The sequence below is a fragment of the Colobus angolensis genome, unplaced genomic scaffold, assembly GCF_000951035.1.
Source record: "Colobus angolensis palliatus isolate OR3802 unplaced genomic scaffold, Cang.pa_1.0 Scaffold248, whole genome shotgun sequence".
Lineage (NCBI taxonomy): Eukaryota > Metazoa > Chordata > Mammalia > Primates > Cercopithecidae > Colobus > Colobus angolensis.
Genome location: NW_012115688.1, coordinates 1931909 through 1939206, shown reverse-complemented (window position 1 = coordinate 1939206; position 7298 = coordinate 1931909). Strand labels below are relative to the sequence as shown.

The window sequence follows — 7298 nt, the reverse complement described above, 5'->3', positions numbered from 1 at the left end:
GTCCAGTGCAGGTTTGAATTAAGCAGTTGGGGGAAGGTCCTGGTTCACATAACCAGTCAGATGTAAAACTCCACAATCTTGTAGCTGAACATTCTGGAATACTGAGACTCCTGAGTCATCTTGGCAGAGAGGAAAAGCAAGGAGGATCAAACTGTGGATCTTCACTGGCCGTGTCATTGGACACAAAGGTCGCATGGTTCTGCCTACCCATGTAGGGGAGAACATTAAATATCTGTAGAATATTAGATAATTAATACTGTTAATTATCTAATTTAATATCTAAGTTAATTAAAATAATATTAATAGAATATTATTGATATGGTATGGCTGTGTCCCCACCCAAATCTTATCTTGAATTGTAGCTCCCATAATTCCCATGTGTTGTGGGGGGAACATGGTAGGAGATAATTCAGTCATGAGGGTGGTTTCCCCCATACTGTTCTCCTGGTAGTGAATAAGTCTTATGAGATCTGATGTTTTTATAAGAGGAAATCCCTTTCCCTTGGCTCTCATTCTCTCTTGTCTGCCACCATGTAAGATGTGCCTTTCGCCTTCTGCCATGATTGTGAGGCCTCCTCAGCCATGTGGAACTGTGAGTCCATTAAACCTCTTTTCTTTATAACGTACCCAGTCTCAGATGTGTCTTCATCAGCAGTGTGAAAATGGACTAGTGCAATTATACATATATATTTGCAGAAGTGTTTGTATTATTTATGGCAGTGTTTGTATCTAGTACTGCAGCATTTGCCACAGGAACAAAAGACAAAGACTGAAATGATGACCAATATGAACAGGTTAAATGCAATCAGAGGATGGAATACTATGGGGAAGACTCTTGTGTGCTTATATAGAAAGAGTTAAAAGAAGTATTGTTAAGAACAAAAAATAAGATATACTATAGTTTATAGTATGAAAACTTCGCTAGTGAGATTGAAGACTGAGGGTGAAATGGAGACTTTGTTTTATTTTCCTTTTACTTGATAGCCTTCTGTACTGTTTGGAGTACTTTTTGAATTTTTCATTTTCCCTATGCATTTAATCAAGTATTACTGCATTAATAGGTTAAGAAAACATAATGGTTGCATTTTGACTACTCAGAAGAGAGACATTATAAATGTGTAACAGTGTCACTAGAGCCCATTAAGAAATCACAGTGCATAAAGGAAAGAGCCTTTAGAAGCAATACAAGCTCAGAGAAATTTTAACTTGTTCTCTTTCGTGAGCCTAAAATTGTTCAGTGAGCTCAAACCCCAACTGGCATTTTGACCATCAATTATCACTGTATATTTATAGATATGCTCTTTCCCAGCAATTTCAGAAGGTTAAAGGAAACGTATGTAATCAGTCTATTATTTGCCAGAAGATAAAGTGCCATTGAGGCTTCTGTGATCAAAGGAAAATGGTTCCCAAGATAACTTTGGCACTGGCTGATATTAAAATGTCGAAAGAGAGAGCTTTTCAGATATAAGATAAATGTATATTTTTACTTTTAAATCTAGCCACATCCGGACTTAAAAAAATATATAGCCCTTCATGTTTAAATATGATTTTATTGATGCATCATCACAGGAATATATTATTGGAATTATGTTTTGTAGGAGTGATGGGTCTGTCTTGAGTTAGTCTTACACTGTCTGGTACAATTTGGAGCAATTCTAAGCCTTAAGAGATGCTTCCTCTGGTCACAAGTTTTCCTTTTTCACCTAATCAATACTTAGACTTTAGATAGAAATTCAGAGTCACTTTGTCAGTAACACCTTCTCTGACCCCAACACTGGGTCAGGACCCTCGACTGAGCAATTTCAGCATGCTTTACAATTTTCCTTTGCTGTGCTTATCACACTGACTAGTTAAGATTTGTCTTTGACGTGACTTGCCTTTCTCACATGACTGTAAGCTCCAACTCTGCTTGGCTTATTATTGTAAACACATTTCTGATCACAGTGGCTGAAACCTGGGAGGTGTCAAAAGATATCCATTGAATGAATGAATGTAGGACAATGCACCTCTGGGTGTGTGTGCACACGCATGCACTCGGATGCATCCCCTCCACAGTAACCTACAAAAAGAGGCTGGACTACTACAGGAAGAAGAAAGAGTCATGTCTTCCCTTCTTATGTGCAAATAACTCAAAGATAATGATGTGGTCTGTTGGGGCCTGTTCTGAACCATCCTGAATCACTTGCCCAAGTCCAGCTGTGGTGCAGTTTTTGAAATAATATCTCAGACTCTGGAAAACATGCTGCTACTGAACTATTGTGTCCACTAGGCTGTCCTGGTTGGGGGAGAAGATGGAGAAAGATAGTAGGATTGCCTTAACCCCTGACAGTAGGAATTGAATTTTTCTAAAGAGGAATGAGGGTTTAGACTGCAGGGCTTCAAAATCATGGTTTTTATCAAGGAGCATGTGACTAGTAAATAACAAAGATAATTAGAATTAGCATTCGGGGCCATTTTTGAAGACATCATGGGAAGAACTTGGTCTTTTTTTTTCTCCTGAACTCTGTAAACAATTACATTAAGATAGGGCTTTAAGTTTCATTTATACTACAATTTCCTTTAGATTCCCCTTAAGCACCAATAAAGTCTATTTCTCATAGGCAGTCTTTCTCCAGTGGTGTACTGAGGAACTGGGAACAAGGCTGTCAAGTGATGGCACTGAGCTGACCTCAGAAAGATCCGTGATGCTGGAGCTCCAGGCTAACATGGGTCAAGGTTATCAGACAGAGAGAGTTGTAAAGAGATGACCTGGGTCCTGATGATGGTGGAGCTGGTGGAGATGGTGGAGGTTGATCCTTGGGGATAAGAGAAGAAAGTTAGCTAACAGGTGGCACCCAAATTTACAGGAATGAGTGGGATTTTTTTATTTTTATTTTTATTTTTTGAGATGATGTTTCGCTCTTGTTGCCCAGGCTAGAGTGCAGTGATACGAACTCAGCTCACTGCAACCTCCGCCTCCTGGGTTCAAGCGATTCTCCTGCCTCAGCCTCCTGAGTAGCTGGGATTACAGGCATGCATGGCCACGCCCGGCTAATTTTTGGTATTTGTAATAGAGACGGGGTTTCTCCATGTTGGTCAGGCTGGTCTTGAACTCCCAACCTCAAGTGATCTGTCCATCTCAGCCTCCCAAAATGCTGGGATTACAGGCATGAGACACAGCACCCAGCCTTTTTTTTTCCTTGAGAGAGTTTCGCTCTTGTTGCTCAGGCTGGGGTGCAATGGCACAATCTCAGTTCACCACAACCTCTGCCTCCTGGATTCAAGCGATTCTCCTGTCTCAGCTTCCAGAGTAGCTAGAATTACAGGCATCTGCCACCACACCCAGCTGGTTTTTGTATTTTCAGTAGAGACAGGATTTTACCATGTTGGCCAGGCTGGTCTCAAACTCCTGACCTCAGGTGATCCACCCGCCTCTGCCTCACAAAGTGCTGTAATTACAGTCGTGAGACACCGCGCCCACCCAAAAGGGATTTTTAAAAGGATATGTGGAATTGTATGGTGAGAAAGAGGCTGCACTGAAATGTTCTGATCAGGCTGTGTCCTTAGTAAGGAGTTCGAATTTCATTTTGCAACCAAAGTTGCATCTGTTGTTCCTGAACAGCTGTAAATTCTAATCAGTCTATGTTCAGAAAGATGATTCAAAAATCAGTATGTAGGGAGGGCAAGTCCAAGATGAAGTCATTAAAATATAAGAGTAAGAAAAGCTGGTTTCTAAAAAAGGGAGATTGTTATTTCCTATGTCCTATTTTTACAAGTTGTTTTTAATTACTAAGATAAAAATTTTAAAATTATCAACTTAGATAAGCTATCAGGGTTGGGGAAGGTATATGTCTCATGTATCTAGATTTTACCAAAGGATACCTGTTTGTGATGTTAGAAAACAGACAAATAGAAAAACAATCTGTATGAACTTTGGGTTGATGTATAAGGAAGAGCCATGCATTTCACCCGTTATCAACATCAAACTGCATAGTTGCATCTAACTGGTATCATGAAAAGAAATACATTAGTATGGTTAAAGAATGAGGCTTTCTTATACCACTGGAGGATGTATGCATGTGTGTTTGTGTGTGCATGTGCACGTGTGTGTGTGAGAGAGGGATCACATCTCCACCAAATTCATCTTTCCACGGGATTTAAAAAATCTAAATACTGTAGCAATGTTAATTTTATTATCAGACAGAACATCCTTTCCCAATAATCTCTCTGCAAGAATTAAATGCTAGATCAGCAAACTTTTATTCAGTCGATTTGCTATTATGCAAGACTATGCAATTTCTGTTAAGTGGTTCCCAGAGGCTTACAAAACAGGTTAACTTAGTCCTGAATGTGAATTAATTTCTTTATGTTTCCCAACCTCATTTAGCCTTTTTAGTGTATAACATGATTAGTTCGCCTAATATTTTTATATGATTTAAGTATCAAGAAAATTAACTTTCAGAAAATGCTAATGCATTTCATATATTTTAGGAACTATAGCGATAGAGGTTTTGATATTGACATTTGCCATTTTTTGTTCTTTCACCTACAAATCTACTTTGATACATGTGTATATATGTATACACACGTATATACACGCACATACATATATAGGTATATACACATATACATATTCGTATAATTGCTGATGACATGTAGGGAAGATTATTTCATGTTGCTATGGAAGAGTTTCTCCTGTGAATAAAGGATATTTGTTTAAGGAAATAAAAAAGACTACAAATGTGGCAGCGGCATTCAGTTGGAGTATCCTGTTAAATAACATGGGTGCTTTATTTGGGCTGTGCTTTCTTGTGTATGGTTCTTTAAGAATATGAGAATTTAGTAACATCAGCTAGCCCAGGAGCAATGCTATTAACCTGGATGGTCAGAGCAGTTGCAGACCTGGGAGCAGTTAATCAACTAATGGCTATTTCTGTAGAGAGAAGCTATCTAGTGAGGACATATGAGTTGTACAACACAGGTGGTCGGCATCATGACTCCTCCACTCCAGAACTAAAATCCCTTTCTCTGTGTTACCTTGCTGCCTGTCTGCATCTACCTTTTCTCCTCCTGTGCCAATTCTCTACCATCCACCATCAATTTACTAAATATATTGTTTACAAAGTGACCAAATATAACTATAGAGGATGTTTATGAAGAACACAATTTTATTTTAAAATATGTTTTACTCATATTCATGATTCATAGTGAAGACTGGTTTTTAAAACATTATAATGCATTTTCATTACTTACATATTTTATAGTTTTGTTTAAGTATACGAAACCATAATAAGTATAAATAATGACTCCGAATCTCACCACCTAGAGAAACTCAGGAGTCACCCTTTCTCTAGGTGGCATGACCTTAGACTTCCACCAACAAGGTAAAGGATATTATAAAAACATTTTCAGAAGCCCTTTCTGAAATGGGAAAAATGGTGTTTCATTGTTGTTTTAATTTGTACAGTTGTTTTGGTGGGGGGTCAGAGTCTCACTCTGTCACCCAGGTTAGAGTACAGTGGCGTGATCATGACTCATTGCAGCCTCAACCTACTAGGGTTCAAGCGATCCTTCCAGCTCAGCCTCCCAAGTAGCTGAGACTACAGGCACATGGCAGCATGTGAGTTAATTTTTCATAGAGACAGGGTCTTACTTTGTTGTCCAGGCTGGTCTAGAACTCATGGGCACAGGCCATCTTCCCAATTTCGGCCTCCCAAATTGCTGGGATTATGGGCGTGAGCCACCATTCCTGGCCTTAATTTGTATCAATTTAATTGGTGTTCTCTATTCTTATTTATTGCCCGTGGCTAAAAGTGCTTATTATGTCTAATTTGTGCTTTTAAATATGTTTGTGGGATAGCTACATTTACATGCAACCCTCAGGATATGGGATAATTGTTTATATATGTAACAAACTTTTAATAGCTTATTCTTAACAATAATCTGTAAAATCTGAGAAAATGAATTTATCATTCATATTTATTATTCGTGAAAACACTGATTTAGATTTCCTTACCAACTTGTGGAATGAAGCTATAGTCCGTCAATCTGTTACAAACTAGACCAGTGGTTCTCGAAGTGAGGTTCACCAGACCAGCATGAAGAGATCAACTGGGAACTTAAAGTGTGAATTCTGGGGTCCTACCCAACTACAAATCAGAATCTAGGGGTGAGATCCAGAAATCTGTGTTTTATTAAGCCCTCCAGCCAATTCTGATGTACCGTGTTGAAGTTTGACAACATTTGGAGTAAACCAACAATAAGAAACCTCATGTGAAATGCTACTTAAGAGACTTTCTCACCCCCGACTGCAACGTCAATGTGCACCTTTTCTTTTCTTTTCTTCAGCGTCCAAAATCGTTTTAATAAGACAGTAGGATCCAGGGTTAGTTTTTGCAGCCTCAGCTGGCCTGTCCGCGTCTGGCACGCTCGAACTTCCGGCCCTTGGAGTGGACGTAGGGTTTGGCGTGGCTGGGCGGGGTTCCCGGGGCCTTGCCGAAATGCAGGTTCATCTTTCAGCCCCTGCGAGGACCGGAGGGTAGGACGGTGCCACAGCCCTTGGGGGAGTCCAGGGCCAGCTGGTCGAAAGCGAAGATTTTGCCCCCTGCCGCCCTGATGATGCGGCTGCGGGCCAGGCTGGTCACACGCAGAGAACACACCTTCAGTTTGGGCACCTCCTGAACCCGCGCGTCATCCATTATGGTCCCCACAACCATGGCCGTTTTGTTTTCCCAGCCGGGAAGCTTCATCTTCTGGATCATCCGGGAAAGGGACAGAGGTGGTCGGTTGGTAGGACTCATAAACAACCTCTTCAGTACAACCTGGTTGAATGTAGAGTTGGTTCGTCTGGCTAGAAACCTGTACAGCTTGACCCACAGCCTCAGGTAGATATCCTGGCTCTTGGGCTCCTGGTGCCGAACCTTTGGGTCCTTGTTGTGGCGGATGTCAACTCCCATGATGGCGTCTCCTGCTCGGCCAGGTACGGAAAGAGAGAACGGCCAATGTGCACATTTCCTATTAAGACATCATCCTCTCCCTCTTTCTGCCTTTCTTTTCTCCTTCCTCTTGCAGAAATTCCATCCATTTGTGTCTTTATTTTTTAATCTTTCCCAGATAATAGCTTCACTAATGCATTGCTACATGTGGAGAATCTATTAACTTTTAAGATAAAAAGTTCGTTTGCTAAATTCTCCCCATATGTTCAAACTCATAAAGTACTTGTTCTGATTGCTATGATACAAACAAGAAACATATTACTCAATTTGGCATAATTTTAGGAACACTTTTGTGGTCCGGCATTAGCACCGATTTTTGAACAT

General features: G+C 40.2%; 1 pseudogene; it reads right to left on the bottom strand.

Annotated features, from left to right (window-relative positions):
- Positions 1 to 6365: 6365 nt before the first annotated feature.
- On the bottom strand, positions 6366 to 6935 carry LOC105514558 (annotated as a pseudogene).
- Positions 6936 to 7298: the final 363 nt, after the last annotated feature.